Here is a 19,081-nt window from a genome sequence, read left to right as displayed (position 1 = left end):
TGTTTCAACTAAATAAGCTCGAACGCCTCTTCCAATAACTATCACCAATGGCAAACCCTTAGAGCAACTCCTCAGGGAAGAATCCGAGCAGAGCCCAGTTCCACCAGCATCCCCTCCAACCAGGGTCTCCCAGGGCCTGGGGATCTGAGCGGGGACCCTTCAACCCCTCAGCTCACAGCTGAGTTCCTCTCTGGGGACATTTAACCAAAGGGGCCACCTCACCTCCTGCTCCCCGGGGACAGCCCACATTCGAGGGTTAATTGTGTTGGGGATACAAACCCAGTGTCTCAGGGACCTCCACCCAAGAGAGTTGCTATCAGGATGGTCTGAGGAAGCAGCCCCTAACCTGAGACTTCGGGGCTGAATCACCCACCAGCTAGCTGAACGGAAATCCCCACGATTGGTGTAAGAGGGAGAACTGAGCCCCCGGCAATGTAGTGAGACAACTGTGAAAAATTTCCCCAGCACAAAGTAGGAAGGGAGTCCAGCAGGGGGTGCTATCTCGGGCCCTTGACTGTGGAGTCAGACAGCTGTTGTGGGGTTGCCAGGGCGGCGGACAGAGATCACAAAGGCCGAGGGAGAGAAGGCCTCCTTGGCAGCTCGTGAAGAAACTCTTGTCTCTTGCAGCCGAAGATCAGAAACGGCTGAGGACCAGGCCCCACATTCCTTTCAAGGGCAGTGGGGCTCCAGAGAAGATTTAACTCTCGACCTCAGGAAGTGTACGGTGCCGGGGTCAGACTCCTGACTGAGAAGGACTGGGACTGTCAGATTGGGAAGGGCACATCTGGATGGAGGCACTCAGAAATCTAGACTCCCCAGATTCTCCTGAGCCACCTGGGCCTCCAGAAGTGGCCCACTCCTCCCTGTTAAGGACCTGCATTCCCCCTTTTCTCAAAGACAATACAGAGGTCACTAACATGCGACACCGCACACGCCTCTCTCAGGATCTTCCCTAATATCCCCCTCCTGGCCCCAGACCAGTCACTATGGTCAAGTCACAACAGAACCTGGCTGGGACCTGCTGAGCCTGCTAAGGGAGAAAGGGACAGGAGCTGCAGGACCGGCCAGCACGGACCAGAAGGAGTTGGGAGAGCATATCCCAAGGTGCTGGATGCTGGATCCAGCAGGGAATGGAATACAAAATCGGATAAGGGAGAATTGATCAACATGGGAGGACTTTCCACGATACAGGATTTATGACCCTGGCAAGCATCCAGGGAGACAGGACAGTACACTGTTCAAATGGCTCTTGGAAGCCTGCAAAAAGTTGTGGCCTTTGCTAAGTGAAGGCAAACTGCCAGACCTGCCGTGAGAGATGGTGGGGAAAAGGAACGAATGGGGCCTGCTGGAGCAGATACAGCGTGGAAGGCCAGCAAACCCCCTAGCTGACTTGATTCCTTGGGAGGGCCCAGGGGTCACTTCTTTCACCAAAGCAGAGGCTGGTGAGAAGCTCAGTGGTGGCTGTCCGCTGTGGGCCAGGGCTCCTGGTGGAAGACGATGCTGCAGGTCTGGGCTCCCTGACAACAATGGGGAGGATATGATCACAAAATAATAGAGGCCAAGTAGCGGTACTTAATGATCAGAAGCAAGGTAGATGCAATTACGGTAGAGCGGCCGTGTCGGAGTGGTGGTCAGGAGGACCTGATGTGCAGAGCGCTATGGAGATGGTTAACAGAACACAATGTTCCTAAGGGCCAGATGGATGGGCAGCCGACAAGGGTATTCCTTAATCTATGCTACCAAAGAAATCAAAGATGGATGTTCAGGAGGCTGAGAGTATCTGCCCCAATAAAATGCCACTATCCCTTGCCCGGTTTTCAGACCTGAAACCCACTAACTGAACGAAAGACCAGATTCCCCACGTCACTGCCAATATGTGCAGTCGTAGTCCCTCCCAGTCCTTTCCCAGAGGGACACTTGTTCAGGTAACCGTACGCTGGTGGGGGGTAGGGAACACCCAACCATTTCAGGGAGTGGTGGACACAGGGTCCTGGGGACCTGAAGCATCGTCATGGCCCCTCTTAGAGTGAGGGCATATGGAGTCGGGTGATAGAGTCCTGGTAAGGTGTGGATCCTGGTGGGTCCACTGGGTCCATGGACCCACCTAGTGGTCATTTCCTAAGTCCTCCAGTGCGTAATTGAAATGGACATACCTGGCAGATGGGTACCGCGTGTTGGCCAGGTCCTAGGACTGTGGAGGAAGAGCTGTAGGAATGGAGAAGGCTGTGTGGGCACCCCTGACACTGCCCCTCCCCAGCCCCAGCCGAGAAAGTAAGTCAAAGGCAATACTGCGCACTGGAGGCAATGGCAGCGATTACGAGAACGGGATATGTCCCACTCTTAGGACAGACAGTTTCACCATCATATAGCCATTTGTCAGTCTAACTCCTACAGAAAACAGATGGATCCTGAAGGTGATGGTGGAGTACTGCAAACCCACATGAGTAGGAGCCCTAATTATGATATCTTTGCTAGAGCAGGTCAACGCAGTCTCAAGTCCATGGTACGCAGCCAATACCTTCTTTTCCATCCCCAATAAAAAGGAGGGTCAGAGGCAGTGTACGTTCGTTTGGGATGGACAAGAATACACACTGGTGGTCTTGCCTCAGTGCTGCGTTTCTCTTTTCCCTCTGTCCTAATATAGTCTAGACTGTCTGGACACTGCATGACACCCTATCAGTCCAGCATCTTGATGATATCATATTAATTAAATGGGATGAGCAAGGGGGAAACACATCAGAGGCCCTGGTAAGATACACGTGCTGCATCTTCCTAGGGTTTCTCTCCCACCCTCTGCAGCACGTGTATCGTACCAGGGCCTCCAGTGGTCCATTGGATGGGGCATGACAGACCTCTGCTCCGAAGGGAAGACTACCTTTTGCACTTCCCACCACTAAGAAGGACCCACAGTGCCTGGTTGCCTCTTTGGGTGCTGGAGGCAGCATGTGCCACATTTGGGATACTGCCTGGACACATTCACCAAGTGCCTAAGGAAAGGCTTCCGGCTTTGAGTGGCTCCCAGAACAGGAAAGAACTCTAGCAGGTGCAGGCTGTGGTGCAAGCACCCTGCCACTTAGGCCATACGATCTGGAAGACTCTAGAGGTACTTATGCTGGAAAAAGATGCTATGTTGCTTCAAACCACCAAGTCTGTGTTGATTCTATGGCAAGTCCCAGGAGGAGAATCGCAACATAGACCCCTAGGGTTCTGGAGCAAGGCCACACTGTCTGCAGCAAAGACGAAGAGCTGCTGGCACGCCTCTGTGCCCTAGGACAGATGGAGGGCTGACCATGCGACGCCAAATGATAACCATGCCACCAGAGCTGGGTCTTACCAGACCCTCCAAGTCGCAGGGTCAGGCGTGCCCAACAGCGATCTATTGTAAGAAGAACGTGGTGCATCAAGGACTGGGTGTGAGCAGGGCCAGAGGACACAAGCCAGCCACACAAGCCCAGCCCCTCATGTCACCGCTGTTGCCCCAGTGCCTGTCCCTCACCTCCACTACTGCTGTGTTGGGTGGGGTTGGTGCCTATGACCAGCCAGAAACGGGCTGAGCTTCATTAATGGACGGGTTGGCTCAGGATGGGGTGCAAAAAATGCCTAAAAACAGACAGCTGCTGCATGACAGCCTCACTGGTGGTCTCTGAAAGCCGGAAGTGAGGGGAAGTCTTCCCAATCTCCCAGTGAGGAGAAACTAGGTGTGTTACTTCACCGTTGCTGCTATAAAAAATTTTCCACAAACTTAGGAATTTAAAACAACTCAAATTTAATGCCATACAGTCCTGAAGTCAGAAGTTCAAAACGAGTCTCATTGGGGTTAAAGTCAAGGTGTGGGCAGGGCTGTGTTCTTTCTGGAGGATCTGGGGAGAATCCATTTCCTTGACTTTTCCAGCTTCCAGAAGCCACCTGAGTTCCTTGGCTCGTGGCCCCTTTCCAGCGATCACATCACGTCCATATCTCCTTCTGGAGTTGGCCCCGTGGCCGAGGGGTTAAGTTCCCGCGCTCCACTGCAGGCAGCCCAGTGTTTCGTTGGTTCGAATCCTGGGTGTGGATATGGCACTGCTCGTCAAACCACACTGAGGCAGTGTCCCACATGCCACAACTAGAAGGACCCACAACGAAGAATATACAACTATGTACCGGGGGGCTTTGGGGAGAAAAAGGAAAAAAATAAAATCTTTAAAAAAAAAAAATCTGCTTCTGTCGTCACAAGTCCTTCTCTGACTCTGACCCGCCTGCCTCCCTCTTTCACTTATAAGGACACTTATGATGAAATTGGGCCCACCCAGATAATCCAAGATCATCTTTCCATTTCAAAATCCTCAACTTAATGACATCTGCAATGTCCCTCTTGCCATGTACCATTATGCGCTCACAAGTTCCAGGCATTAGGACGGGAACATCTACGGGCGCCATTATTCTGCCCACCACACTTGGGCAGCACACTTGGCTATTATTTTGCATAGAAAGAGAAGTGACCCAAGGTGAGAATGTATTCAAACTCATTGACAGTGACAAAACACTTGGTTGCTGCTGGTCTGAGCTTGGAAAGATTCAAAGATTGGGAGCAAGGAGTTTGTGGAAGGGGCACGACCGTAGACAGACTTGTGGGAGGGACCATGAGTGTGAAGACTTTTGTATTCCATGCTGACATCCACCAGAGAACACCATGGAAGAGGCAATAAACAACCCAGTAGACAAATGGCTTGACCAGTTGAAATCAGCATGCTTCTGCCTTTGGCCATTCAGTGAAGAGCCATGGCATGGCCGGCAGGATGTCGTGGGCTCCTACCCACCACGGCTGATCTAGTTATGGCAACTGCTGAAATCCAGCCTGACAGCACTGGAAACCATGACAGCACCAGAGCCCCCATTCTAGCACCATCCTTCGAGGAACCCAACTGGGCTCTTGGTGGGAAGGAGATTACATTGGATTTTTCCACCCTAAAAGGGGCAGTGATTTACCTTGACTCTCTCGACAACATATTCCAAGTGTGGATTTGCTATTCCTGCCTTTTGGCCACTATCTTGGGGTTTTTAGAACGTCTGATGCACAGATATGGAATACCACATGGTATTGCCCCAGACCAAAGGACCCACTTCACAGCAAAGGAGGTGTGGTGTTGGGCACATGAGCCCACTGGGTCTACTCCTTACTGCTATATCCAGAAGCTGGCAGTCTGAGTGAGTGATGGAGTGGGCCTCTTGAAGATTCAGTTGAGGGACCAGGTGAGAGAAGATACCTATAAGGATGGGATTCCATCCTTTAGGGCATGGGATATACACTAAATCAATGACCATCGTAAATTGCTGTGTCCAATTGATCAAACGCATGGGTCTGGGAGCCAAGGGGTGGAAGCAGGAGTAGCCGCCTGACCTTCACTTCCAGGGATCCACTGGGAGAATGTGCACTTCTCCTCCAGAGGGAGACCACTTCCACCAGGGGACACAGTAGGAGTTCCACTAAACTGTAAGCTATGGCTGTCACTGGTCACTTCAAGCTCTTTGTGCCAAGAGACCAGCAGGCAAGGAAAGGAGTCACCATCCTGGCGGGGGCAATGACCTTGGTCATCAGGAGCAGGTGAGGCTGCTATGGTGGGGGTGGGGGAATACATATGGCAGCCAGGTGACCCCTGGAGCAACTTGGTCCTCCTTTGCCCAGTTTTGATAGAAAATAGAGAAGTGCAGCAGTCACAGCCTGAAGAGGGCATGGTGACCCGGGGCTCAGACTCCTCAGGGATAAGGGTCTGGATCCTCCCGCCAGGTAAGCCACCAAGACCAGCAAAGGAGCTAGCAGAGGGAGAGGGGAATTTAGAATGGTAGTAGACGATGAGAATCAGTTGCGACCTCGAGATCAGCTCCAGGGGCAGGCTCTGATTCATCCCACTGACCTCCCTCCTGTCAGTAACCCGGGCAAGGAGACGAGACAGAATCTTAGAGAAGATGCTTCCAGATGAGGTCAACTCACTGCACAAGGCTAGTGGATGCACGTGACATGAGGGATGGACTGGGGCAGATGCCATGCCATGCAGATTCCCCAGGACAGTGCTGCTGCAGGTCCCAGCTCCTAGTCTATCTCCTTTCTGGAATTGTCCAAAGCTGAATGGAGCTGCCTCCCTTGAGGTTACACGCTCTCCCACTGGTCCTACCATGGGGTTATGGGCCTCCACTGACTGCTTCATGGATATAGAGGCCCAGCCCCTGGCCTGGACTCAGGAGGTCCCAGCAGGGCCCCGGGGAGTCCTTTGAGTCCTCAGCTGCAACTGCCTGGCTTTCGGGTCTCCCCTGCCCCATCCTGCCTAATTCACTCCTTATGGGGGGCTGTTCCTGAGAGCACCCCTCCATCCCCACGCACAAACCTCTACCCTGGAGTCCGTGGCCAGGGAGCCTGACCGGAGGCCACCCCAAAGAGAAAACTGGGCAAGACAGCGCGGACGAGAAAGCAACTCAAACCAACACGATCTGGGATCTTGTAGCAACACGGTACAAAAACAAAAGCAGTTCAAAGCAGCTCAGTCTCCAGTAAATATGAGAAAGCACGAGAGAAAACCAGCAGGAGGCAGGACAGCAGTGCTGGGGGATGGCAAGCAGACAGACCCCCTGGCACTGACCAGGCCAGCCCGGCCACCACGTACCTGTTCATGGGGACAGAGCACGTGGGTGGGTACATCAATGGTGGGGCAGAGCACGTCCAGGACGGCCGCTGGTCAAGCCTGCAATGAAAACAGCAATGTGGGGTCTCCCTTTTTCAACAAGAGCTTTTTGTTTGCTTTACAATGAGTGTTGTGAAAGTGGATATAAATGTTGTTTTCCTGTTTCTCCAGCTCATGTCATTTTTGTTTGTACAAGATTTATCTGATTTGAAGCCTCCTGCGTTAGAAGGAAGGGAATACTGAGTTTGGCAAAAGCTCTGTTTCCGGGGATCAGAGCCCAACCTGATGGGCAAAGGGAAAGGAAAAAGAGTGGAGGTGTGTGTAGGCCAGGGGTGCTGGTGGGAGGAGAGGGGGCAAAGGCACCCACAGTGTCTGACCATCAAAATGATCACCAGCGTGGAATCCTGGACCAGCTGACACGGGAGTCAAAGATCTCTCGGGAGATGCAACGTCTGGGCATCCTTTGGTTTGTTTTTATTTTTTATCTTATCCAAAAGAATGTATGTTGTGTATACTGTGCTGAACAGTAGCTTGAGTTTCATAATTCACGTAGCCGAATTTACAGCTTATTTAAAAGGTGACAAAAATTTTAATCACATTTCCTCAAGTTCCCATTTGCTTTGCCAGGAGAGATCAGATGTGACAATTGGACCTCGTGCCCCCAGACGCAGCATGACAGGTGTATGATGGGAGGGTCGGGAGGGGGTCTAGCCGGGCAGGGCAGTCCAGCCTGGGGTTATGGCTGTGACGGGAAAAGTGTGAGGCTGAAGGACATGAGCCGTGGGAGAGTGCTGGCAAGCGCAGAGAGGAAGGTGAGGCTGGGGGACACTTCTTTCTCCCATTTTCCGTTGGGCGGTGTTTCCCAGCATGACTGTTTCATACCTCACTAAATGTGATGACTGACATTCATCGACTCCTGGCTGTGTGCAAGACGCCATGCTAAGCCCATTTCATCCACCTTCTCATTTAATCCTCAAAACAATCTCCAAGACAACTCAACAACAAAAAAACAAACAACTCAATTCAAAAATGGGCAAAGGACTTGAATAGACATTCCTCCAAAGAAGATATACAAATGGCCAATGAGCACATGAGAAGATGTTCAATTCATTAGTCGTTAGGGAAATGCAAATCAAAAGCACAATGAAATACCACCTCATACCCATTAGGATGGCTACTATTCAAAAAAGCCCCAGAAAATAACAAGGGTTGGCGAGGATGTGGAAAAACTGGACGTGGAGAACTTGTGTGTTGCTGGTGGCAAGGTAAAATGGTGTAGCCACTGTGGAAAACAGGACAACGAGTTCTCAAAAAATTGAAAGTAGAATTACCATATGATCCAGCAATTCCACTTCTGGGTGTGTAGCCAAAAGAAGTGAAAGCAGAATCTTAAAGAGAGATTTGTGCACCCATGTTTACAGCAGCATTATTCACAATAGAGAAAAGGTGGAAGCAACCCAAGTGTCCATGGATGAATGGATAAGCAAAGTGTGGTCTATCCATACAAGGGAATATTATTCAGTCTTAAAAAAGGAGGGAAATTCTGACACATGCTACACCATGGATAAGCCTCGAGGACATTATGCTAAGTGAAATTAGCCAGTCACAGAAAGACAAATACTGTAAATTCCACTTACATGAAGTACCTACAGTAGTCATATTCATAGAGACAGAAAGCAGAGTGGTGGTTGCCAGGGGCTGGGGGAGGGCAGAATGGGGAGTTAGTGTTTAATGGGGACAGAGTTTCAGTTTTGCAAGATGAAGAGTTCCGGAGGCGGGCTGCCCAACAATGTGAACTCACTTAGCACTCCTGAACTGCACACTTAAAAATAGTGAAGGTGGTAAATTGTATGTTATGTGTATTTTACCACAATTTAAAATATTTTTAATTTTTAAAAAACAACCCCCAATGTAGTTCCCACTTTTAACCCTATTTTACAGAAGAGAATGCTGAGGCTCGAGAATATTTCCAGCATCATGCAGCTAGTCAATGGCAGAGCTGGGACTGGGGCTCGCTCCGGGGTCTGTGGTCTCAGAACCGCACTGAACTCCCTCGAAGTTACTAGCTCTTGGCAGATTGGAACATTTCCCCTTGGATGGCCCCGCAAAAGGGAGAACATGCCTATTTCTGGGTCTTTACTGAGACAGAGGTCCAGGAAAGATGCGTTTCTCCAGGAAAAAATATCTGGCTAACAGTTTAGACATTATTCTTGTCCATTCTGTTTGTTCAATCGAAATAGATGAATTTTATATGTGCCCAACAGTTGTTATAAATTTAGGGCGGGTTATAGTAGGCATAATGCTAGCATCTAGAAATGGCAGGGCTGCATCATGGAGTGGAGCCAGGCCCACCCCTGAGATTCTTGGGGGTCTGCATGCAGAAGGAGGATGGAATATTTTAAGAGTTGAAGCAATTGCTTTTATTGTAAGTGCAATGAAATTTTACAAACAAACCAAACACAATTCAGCTTGCTGGGACTTAATCAGCTCTTAGCAAATGCTGAGTGCATTCAGCTTGTCTTGTCTTGACGCTCTCTTTGCAAACGCGGACCTGGGCGGTGTACAAGAGCCAAGCCTGGTGTCCGCATGGCGCCCGCCACCACCAAGGACAGAGGCTTTCACACCCGGCTCCGAACCAACTGGAGGTTACGCCCTCAGGATATTCCCATTGTCCACTTTTGACTTTGTGTTTGAAGAGAGGTTTGAATTATGATTGAGAAAAAGGAAACCAGAGTCTTGGAAATTCTCCAAAAAGAAGGAAGGTGAGAGTTCACTGGCGAGCCATGGCTGAACTTCCTTCCCACCTGCTGAGCGCCCACCACTTCTCTTAAAGACGGGCCGGCTCTGCGGGAGCCGCCTTTCAGGCCTCCTGTGCAAAGGCAACAAAGGCTTCATCGGCTGCAAGGCGGTTACGGAAAATGGGTCAGTCTTTTGATGCCAGTCCCTGGTGATAGGCGCACACGCACGCGCACACACACACACCCCACGCACCACACACACACACACGTACACTGGGCCGTGCAGCTGGAGGCCCAGAGCCACCAGGGGCAGACAGGGCTCTTCTGGGTATCCCTCAGCCTTGGCCTGAGCACCCTCCGAAGACCCGGAGGGACGATTCTCACGGTAGAGTCTCCACCAGCAACCTGCAGTGCGTCCCTTTATTGGCCAGAGAAGGCTGTCTTAGAGGACAGGCCATCGCTGGAGTAACAGAAATGTGGCCTGAAGTCTTGATGACCTGAATACTGAGGGGGAGGGCGGAGAAGTGGGGATAAAGGAGCAAAAAGAAAAACAGCCTTGGATAGGATGAGGTGAGGCTCGTCCTTGGAAAAAAGGAAATGGTTCTTATCCCGAGGGAGTTCCAAATGGATCTGGAGAACACTCCTAAACCTAGAGCCAAGGTGACAGGAACTTGGTCCCTGAGAATAAAAAACTTCCATTCCCCAGATGCAGATGCCATCAAAAGCTGCCTGAAAGGGGCAGCTGGGTGATGAGCTCTGAGTCTTAGGAGAACTCTGGAGTGCTGAGCGGGGCCAACGGAGAGGAGGGCAAGGATGGAGGTCAATGACCAGAGAGGGGGACATGGGTACACAGTGTCCCCGTCACGGGCACCACGCAGAGTGAGAGCTGGGAACACGTAGATTCTTCCCTCCTGGTGACCAGGTGGCACCAGGACACCCATCAGCCCCCACCCCGCCCTGACTGACGTCACTGTTTCAGGGCTCGGCGTTCTCTTACTCTTCACTGATGGAAGAGCAGGGGCAGAGCATCCTGTGTTCAAACCTGGGTGCCTGCGGGGTGTCAGAGGAGGAAGGGGCTGCACAGCGACCCGGGGGCGCCCTGAGGCCTCTCTGATCTGCGACGTGGGTCCAGAGCAGGAAGCTGAGCTGGGGCAGGGGTACGCTCTCCCACCCACCCCAAGGGCTCCCCCACACTGCCTGGGCTCTGGTCCGGGAAGAGCCTCATGCTGGATCTCTCCCTCAGCTGCCTGAAACCCCACTTGCTGGAGATGCACGGCCTCTAAGCAAACATCCTTAGAAGGTTTTGTTTGGTTTTGCTTTTTAATCCGATGGAAGGAGAACACAAGAGTTAGCAACTCTGGTCCCCAATATATTGTTTGTACAAGCAAAACAGGAAAGCCACTTGCAGAGGTTGGGAAACACTTCCACTCCATCCACCCGATAGAAATACGTCACTTTTATGTATTCCCTCCAGCGTTTTCCTTGGCACGAATGTTTTCTATGGTGGCACGAATGTTTTCTATGGTTGTACGTGGAAGATACGTACCCCCACAAAGCCCAAATTCTGCTCTTTCAGCAATATTGCCATATCAACTTTCTTTTGGTTTCATGCATATAGCCATGCCCGTCATTTTATTTTTTTACCTCTCTGTAGCATTTGTGTCTTGGCATGACTCTTAAAAGTCCCCGAATGTTAGGAATATTCAATCCTAGCTGAGAGCTCACGCCTCTTATTCCAGCTGTTCGTTGCCCTCACAGGGTGCCTGGTCTGCATCTGCCGGATTGTTTCCCAGAGTCTATTTATTGCTTTTTTTTCTTTTCTTTTCTTTTTTTTTGTTTTGAGGAAGATTAGCCCTGAGCTAACATCTGCCGCCAATCCTCCTCCTTTTGCTGAGGAAGACTGGCCCTGAGTTAACATCCATGCCCATCCTCCTCGAGTTTATATGTGGGATGCCTGCCACACCATGGCTTGCCAAGCAGTGCCGTGTCCGCACCCGGGATCCAAACCTGCGAACCCTGGGCTGCCGAAGCGGAACGTGCGCACTTAACCGCTGCGCCACCGGGCTGGTTCTATTGCTTTATCATCTGACTTTTGCTCTGTAGACTGTTTTATTTGTTTGCCATTTCTGCAAAGTTTCGAAAGATAAATATGAGCTTGGTAAATCTCTAGCAGTGGTTGTCAGAAATAGCGTGAAACTCCTATTGATCTGATTATTGAAGACAAAAACCGGGAAATAAGTAGAAGTCAAACAAAAATAACTGTGCAATATGAAGAGTTCAGTGCTTTTGGTTTTTACTGCTCTAGCCCCAATTCTCCGTCTCTCTGAACATAGGATGGCTCACAAAGCAAGCCATTTTAAACTGATACGAAACATCCTATTCAAAATTAATTTTTTATTTTATGTTTAGTAGTTTACAACATTTAAAGCCATATTTTTCTAATTGTAAAAATGCTTATTATAATATATAAATGCAGGCTATATAGAGTTATAATTTCTATATACAAATATATATAACATATAATAAATACTTACTATAGACTAAATGAAGGGGCCGGCCCCGTGGCCGAGTGGTTAAGTTTGCGCACTCCACTTTGGCGGCCCAGGGTTTCGCCAGTTTGGATCCTGGGCCCAGACACGGCAGCACTCATCAGGCCATGTTGAAGCAGCATCCTACATGCCACAACTAGAAGGACCCACACCTAAAATATACAACTATGTACTGGGGGGATTTGGGGACAAAAAGCAATAAAAAAAAAAAGAAGATTAGCAACAATTGTTAGCTCAGGTGCCAATCTTTAAAAAAAATAAATAAATAAATGAAGGATACTGGAAAATATAAAGAAGAGAACTAATGTCACTCATATTCCAAAACCCAGAGAAAAATCACTATAAATATTTTGACGTTCCTTTTCGTTTTTCTTCTATGTACACATTCACACAAACTCCCCTGAAAACATAGGCTATTACGTTATGCACCTCATCTATAAGGTAAGTCCATTTTCTTTTAATCAGTTGCAAGTCTGGATCTCTCGGGCCAATATTCGACATCAGCGGCAGGGGGACTCGGGCACAGCTGGTCCACTGCTGGCCATGCTTCCCATCCCTACCACCGAGAAACAATCTGTCAGGAACTGAGACTTTCAGTGACCTCCTCCTGGCCTTAGACCCTGAGGGCTGGAGTCAGTTTGGTGCTGGAACACCAAGGTCGGCCCAGACTTCCGGCTCTCCGGGCTCAGGTCATGAGAGGTGGGGCCAGAAAGAAACATCCCAGAAAGCAGGGTCACTCCAAGAGGGTGAAACGGGGATGCTCGGCAGCCACATCTCCTTGACTGGAACCCTAATGATTTACACCAATGTTCGGACACGCACCACTGCCCTAACCAGGACCCTCACTTAGGGGACCGAAATTTGAGCAGCCTCATTTGTGTTGACGGTAGATTTTATGGCCACAAAGAGCAGGAGTGCCTTGAGCCAGGAATGGCCTGTCCCTGCCACAAACAATGTCTCGAGAGCCACTCTGACAAATCCAGCATGACAGCATGATTGAGAGCAGACTCCTCATACAAGAAGCCAGAGGTCTCAATACCCTTGAGAAATACTTGTACAAGGAAAACTTTATTGACATTACTTGGTAACAATGGTCCCTTTTAAAACCTTCGAAATAAAGGGTTTGGAAAAATCGTCTTCTGGGTGCTAAACTTTGGGAGCCTGATTCCTCCTTGTAACTGAAGAGACCCTACTTTCTAAAGAAGTGCTTACATTGGCTGTGTTGAACCAGGCCTAGGTGGAGGCTGTGGGCCTCTTCTCTTCACACATTTGGCCTTGATTGGCATCGCCACCTTCACAAGAGAGTCATGTTGGTAACTTGAAATTGGCCACCATAAAGACTGCAAATTTTGTTGCCCCCTTCAGAGAGCCCTTTGTTAAATTTTCACTAGCACTCCACTGGAGTCAGCCCAACAAATGATCAGAACTTAGTGTGTTTGTCAAAACATTGATTTCTAAAGCACCGATGAGTGCGCCTATGCCAGTGAATTCTCCTCTAGCCTATAGTCCTCCCCCTACAACGCTCTGAAGACCCACTGGGTGTGTCCCTTCAGGTCCTGCTGGCACCTATTAGCCAGGTCTGCAGTTCCTTTGGGGTATAGGCTGGTTCTTACCAGCACAGGGCTTACCTTCCCCACTCCAGCTGGATTGAGACCTGACCTTCGTTAGAGGCAGGAATCAAAGACGGGTGCTGAGGGCAGGTCTTGAAGAGAACAAGCATCATCTTGCAAGACACTTGCTCCATTTAAGGCATCTAGCGAGGACCATCTCTTCTCTGCAAGAGGAGAGTGCTTCTGCCAACCAGGAGGCTACTGGGACCTTGGGGCTTTGAAATGCTCAGCTCATCTACCTGGTTGCCCACATCCATGGCCCAGGATCATTCCTTATCTGACTCCTGACCTTGACATAGGGGACCCATCAAGGCTGCAACTTTGGTTTCCTTTGTAGCTCTGAGACCCTTACGATCAGAGGTCAGACCTGATTTCCTACAGCCTGCCCAGTGCTGTAGGAGATGTAAATCTACTGTGCCGCCTTGGAGGCCCCCAGGCTGCAGAGTTTGTCTAACCTGGCAGTGAACTGCACTAAACATACCATTTTCTTTTTCCAAGGTCTCCAACACCAGCATAAAGAGGCTCCCTTCTCCATAATCAATATCATCACCATTGTCCCCCATTGATGGAGCACCACGTCTGCTTGATCTCCCAGTGCCTTGCTCCCTACCTGTGCCCCACAATAATTGACCATAGGTGGAAACTTAAGTACTTGAAATGCCACTGCCTGATGAGTTCACCAAGGGTCAGCAAATTCTTTCTGTAAAGGGCCAGATAGTAAATAATTTTGGCTTTGTGGGCCTTGTATGACCTCTGTAGCATATTCTTTTGCTTTTTTTCCCTTTAAAAAATGCAAAACTCATTCTTAATTCAAAGGCTGTACAAAACAGGCCATGGCTGAACCCTGGTTATTACAATCCACTTACCCCTAGGAGTGGGGCCCCTATGGCTTTGAGACAGGTGGGAAGTTCAATTCCAAAATGAAACCCTGAGGGTCTGCTTTCGAGAGCCATTTTCAGCATCCAGGATCTTACTTTAGGCTCCTTGAAGGCAGAGCCTGAGGATCGGCTTAGGAACTGATGTTTTATCAGGAGGTGGAATACCAGGGCAGCAAGGGTGAAGGAAAAGGGAAGAAAACGCAAGATGAGACCTTTCTGCGCTGGTCGCTACTTCCCAATGAAGCGCATGAGACAAATCAGACACTCAGCGGGTTCACATGCTCAGCCCCACAGGCCTTCTCTGGAATGGGTGACTGAAAAACCGTGCCTGGGGTTTTTGCCAGAGGGCAAAAGGCGAGAAATTGATCAGCTAGCTTTCCCCTGCCTCCTGCCTCCCACTGGTTTACGACAAGGTGAGCTCTGCAGCGCCCACCAAGGAGGTATGGGAAGAACCCCATGCCTTTACGACAGTGACCTTTCTTGGGCCATTAGTGACAGCCACCCAGCTCTAGAATCCCTCCCCTTTCCAGCATATATGGACTGGAGCATTCAGTCTCCCCCCAAAGGGAGCAGAGGGGACAGGGCCTCGTTCCTCATCTTCTTTCATTTTGAAGGACTCAAACAGGGTGTAGAGAAGGTCAGACTGAGACTAGTCTGGCAGGGTGGACCCTATAGCTACAAGAATTGCCTTTAGGAATGCATTCCAGTATTGTCAGGATATGGCATGCTTGGGGCCGGCCCCGTGACCGAGTAGTTAAGTTCATGCGCTCTGCTTCGTCAGCCTGGAGTTCGCCCATTCACATCCCGGGCCGAGACCAAGGCACCACTCACCAAGCCATGCTGTGGCTGCATCCCACACAGAAGAACTAGAATGACCTACAAATTGGACATAAAACTATGTACTGGGGCTTTGGAGAGAAAAGAAAAAAAAAGAGAGAGAGAGGAAGATTGGCAACAGATATCAGCTCAGGGCTCAGGGCCAATCTTCATCACCAAAAGAAAAAAAGAATATGGCATGCTAGCTCTTCAGCTTCATCTCTCAAGTCCTTCAGAGCAGCAAGAAGCTTTGCAGGGTGGACCACAGAGGTGAGAGTGACAGGCTCTACTCTCCCAAGGATCCCCTGGTCCCAGTCTTCTACTTGTCCCCCTCCTCCTAATTACCACATTGATCTCCCCACCCCCCAATACACACCAATAGTCCCTCACCTCCTATTGCCGTAGCCACTTTATCATTCTTCTTGGCCTGCCAGGCTTCCGTAGCTTAGGGTTTGGCAGGCCGTGACCTTCCTTCTCAATGCCCTTTGTTCTCAAGCCACAGTTTGGGAGGGGGGGCAGGTCCTCCTCTCTCTTTGCTCCCCTTTCCTATCTCAAGCAGACATCTGGGAGGACTGCTCCATCCCTAGCAGCACCTCCTGGAGGAGCAGAGCCGAGGACATCCTGGAGGGCCTCACCCGCATTACATCACTCGGTGTTTTCTGAGCCCAGAGCATGTTGTCAGGGCTTCTCTCTGGATTCCCCCAAGTTCTTTCAGAGCGCCCATAGCCTCAGTGGTGTGTCCTAGTTTGTGCTCAAGGTCTCAGAGAATGTCCCCCAGGATAGGTACAGTGAATTCCCTTGAGCACTCATTCCAAAACAAGGGCGTGCATGCCAGTCGGTCCAGACTATTGACTCTGCGGCCTCTGGAAGTCTTGGGGTGGCCCCCACCACCCGCCATTTTCTTCACTCAGCGGCTCCGGTGTTGCCTCTCTGTGCAGACAAACCTTCCGGGCTTTCTGAGAACCCAGGGTGCTGGTGGTAGCAATGCCAGGAGGACCCCATCTTTCCTCTGAGCACCCACACGTGGTCTCCTCCCTGCAACATGGGGCCCCAGAAGCTTCCATATTGCCAAATGATGGGGCTCTGCTATGGTCCCTTCCTCCTCCCTCGTAGGACTCAATCTGTTGAGGAGGGATGGGGGATGGACACACGGCAGCCTTCTCTCCCCCAGCATCTCCTTCGGGTCACTGTATGCCCCAAGCTACTGCAATCCACAGCTATGTCCCCTGGGCGCTTGCCTTTGCAACAGCCAGGTAACCCACCACCACCCGCTAGGGGATGCCTCCCATGCTGAGATCGGTCCAGTCAAACCCCTTTGTTGCTGCCAAAAAGCTTTAGTCCAGGGACAAGAGGTGTTTTTTCCATGTTGGGCACTAAGGAGAAGCCAATGAGCAAGGAGCAACATGGCAGGTAACACACAGTGAGACACAGGGCAGAGTTTACTGGAGGAAAAGCACAGGCAGAGACTCAGGCAGAATGCATGGGGCCCTGTCATCCCAGGAGGGGCACCGTGGGCTTGGATGGCTGCATAGACCAATGGTAGGTGGTGGACTGACACTCCAGCTATGCCCCCCATGAGCCCTTATGTATTTAGAGGGAAGTCGGGAGGGTGCAGGAAGCGCCTGGCCAGCCACATCACAGGGGGAGATTTTGGGTGAGGAGAATGTTCGAGGGATGAGAAGGACATTGGAGTTTGGACTCTGGTCGCATCTTTCCCAGGCTCCACAGGGGCAGGGCAGTGAGGGTGGCCACGAGATCACTCTGCAGATGAAGTTATCTCCCCTCCATGACGTATGACACAGCCCCACACGATTCCCTAATGCATCGTGACATTGAGGGTGTCTTTTTCTAAGGGACAAAGGGAATCTGGACATACGTCTTATAGAGTCATGAGGATAAAATAAGAGAATGCACGGAAAGCGCTAAGCATGATGGTAAACTCGTGAGCATGTGCTAAGTCAGCACTCGTCCACAGGGGACAAGTGCCTGAGGTCCAAGCCCATCCAGGAGTCCAGAGCCCAGACCACAGCCTCCTGAAGGATCAGACATTCTGACAGGGAGGGGTCTTCTTGGTCCCCAGGGCATTCAGGGCCCCAATTCCTGACACTGCCCCAGGACAGCCATGGTTGGGGGGCCAGTCGGGCTACCCCTCAGCACCAACCCAAGCAATGCTGGCAGAACCAAGCTGTGATGACAGCCTTGGGGGACACACAGCAGGTAGAATGGGACAGGGCAAGAAATCGTGCTACAGAGGTCTGCCCAGTCCAGATCCATGGCCCCAAAGGCCAATCAGATGGCATGCCAACCAATGAGAGAGACTTCTGCCCTCTGAAGAAGATGTACCTCAGATATGGGGGTCACCTCAGACATGGGGCATCACCTTGGACATGAGGGTCATCTTGGACATGGGACATCACCTTGGACATGGGGGTCATCTTGGACTTGGGACATCACCTTGGACATGGGGGTCATCTTGGACATGGGACATCACCTTGGACATGGGGGTCATCTTGGACGTGGGACATCACCTTGGACGTGGGACATCACTTTGGACATGGGGGTCATCTTGGACATGGGATATCACGTGGACACAGGGGTCACCTCTGCATGGGGCATGGCCTCCAACATAGGGCATCACCTTGGACATGGAGCAGCTGTTGGCAAGCTGTCTTTCCTGGGCCTCTCCAGGAGAGTGAGGGGTATTCGTGGCCCAGAAACCCTGGGAAGAGGGCTCACGCTGTCAGAGACTAGAAAATCTGGCCCACACATCAGCCCTCAAGGTCCTGAGGCAAAAATCTGACCAGCAACTCGACCTCCCCACTGCCAACTCCACCTCCGTTCGGGAAGTGTACAGCTCTCATCTCGGTTAATCCTCGGGTTTTCTTTTAATGGCCTCACGACCAGGAAGTTGAAGTTTTAATCCTTTCTCAAGTGACATGTTAACGGTTTTTTGGCTTCAGTTAAAACCATGCTTTTTATTTGCAAAACTGAGAATAAGAGAAGTCAGTTGGGTACACATTTAATCATTGGATTCCTGTAGCAATAAAGAAGAAACTCACAACATGAGAAAGGCAGAGTCTTGGGCACTAATTCTTTAATTCATTTATATTTTTTGGTTTTAAGATACAATAATGAAGTAAGAAAGTCTATACAGAGTGTTGCATAGTAGAGAGAAAACTATGGTGATTTAAATCATCTGCAGATCTGCAAAAAATAGATTTATTTGGGGGAGATATTTTAAAATGTAATAATTGTCACGGATTAAAAGCCCATTGCACCTATGTATGATTTAAAAAAAACCTCTCAGCAAACGATAACAGGAGGAGACTTTCTCTCTATGACAAAGCACAAGTATAAAGAACTAAACACCCAAGGCTAACAGCATACTTATGGTGAAATATCGAGCACTTTCTCCCTCAGATGGATCCAACCTGGATGCCCCAACGTGTGCTCACATACACACACACTCACTCACTCATTCACTTACCCACCATCTTGGTTCAGGGAGAACAGCATCCATGGACTTGGCCTGGTCTGGGGGTTTGCACCCCACAGTGTTCTCCTGTTGGAGCTGGAGTGGAGGCTTCTGCCCAGGCCTGTCCTGTTCTCCTGGGACTTATACCCCATCTTAAATGAAACTGTGTCCGAACCTGCCTCATCGCCTCTTCTATGTTGCCAACTTCTTACAAGCAAAGGGTCCAACGAGGTGCGTTTTTGCCCACCCCCCAATACTCAGGTGTCAACGAATATTTGTGGAGTGAATGAAAGTTTCCAGGAACAAGAAAGAAGAACTCAGCTGTGAGACACTGAAAATAGATTAGATTCTGAAGAGTTCTA

The sequence above is a fragment of the Equus przewalskii genome, chromosome 5, assembly GCF_037783145.1.
Source record: "Equus przewalskii isolate Varuska chromosome 5, EquPr2, whole genome shotgun sequence".
Classification (NCBI taxonomy): Eukaryota; Metazoa; Chordata; class Mammalia; order Perissodactyla; family Equidae; genus Equus; species Equus przewalskii.
Note: the sequence above shows the minus strand (reverse complement) of the source record.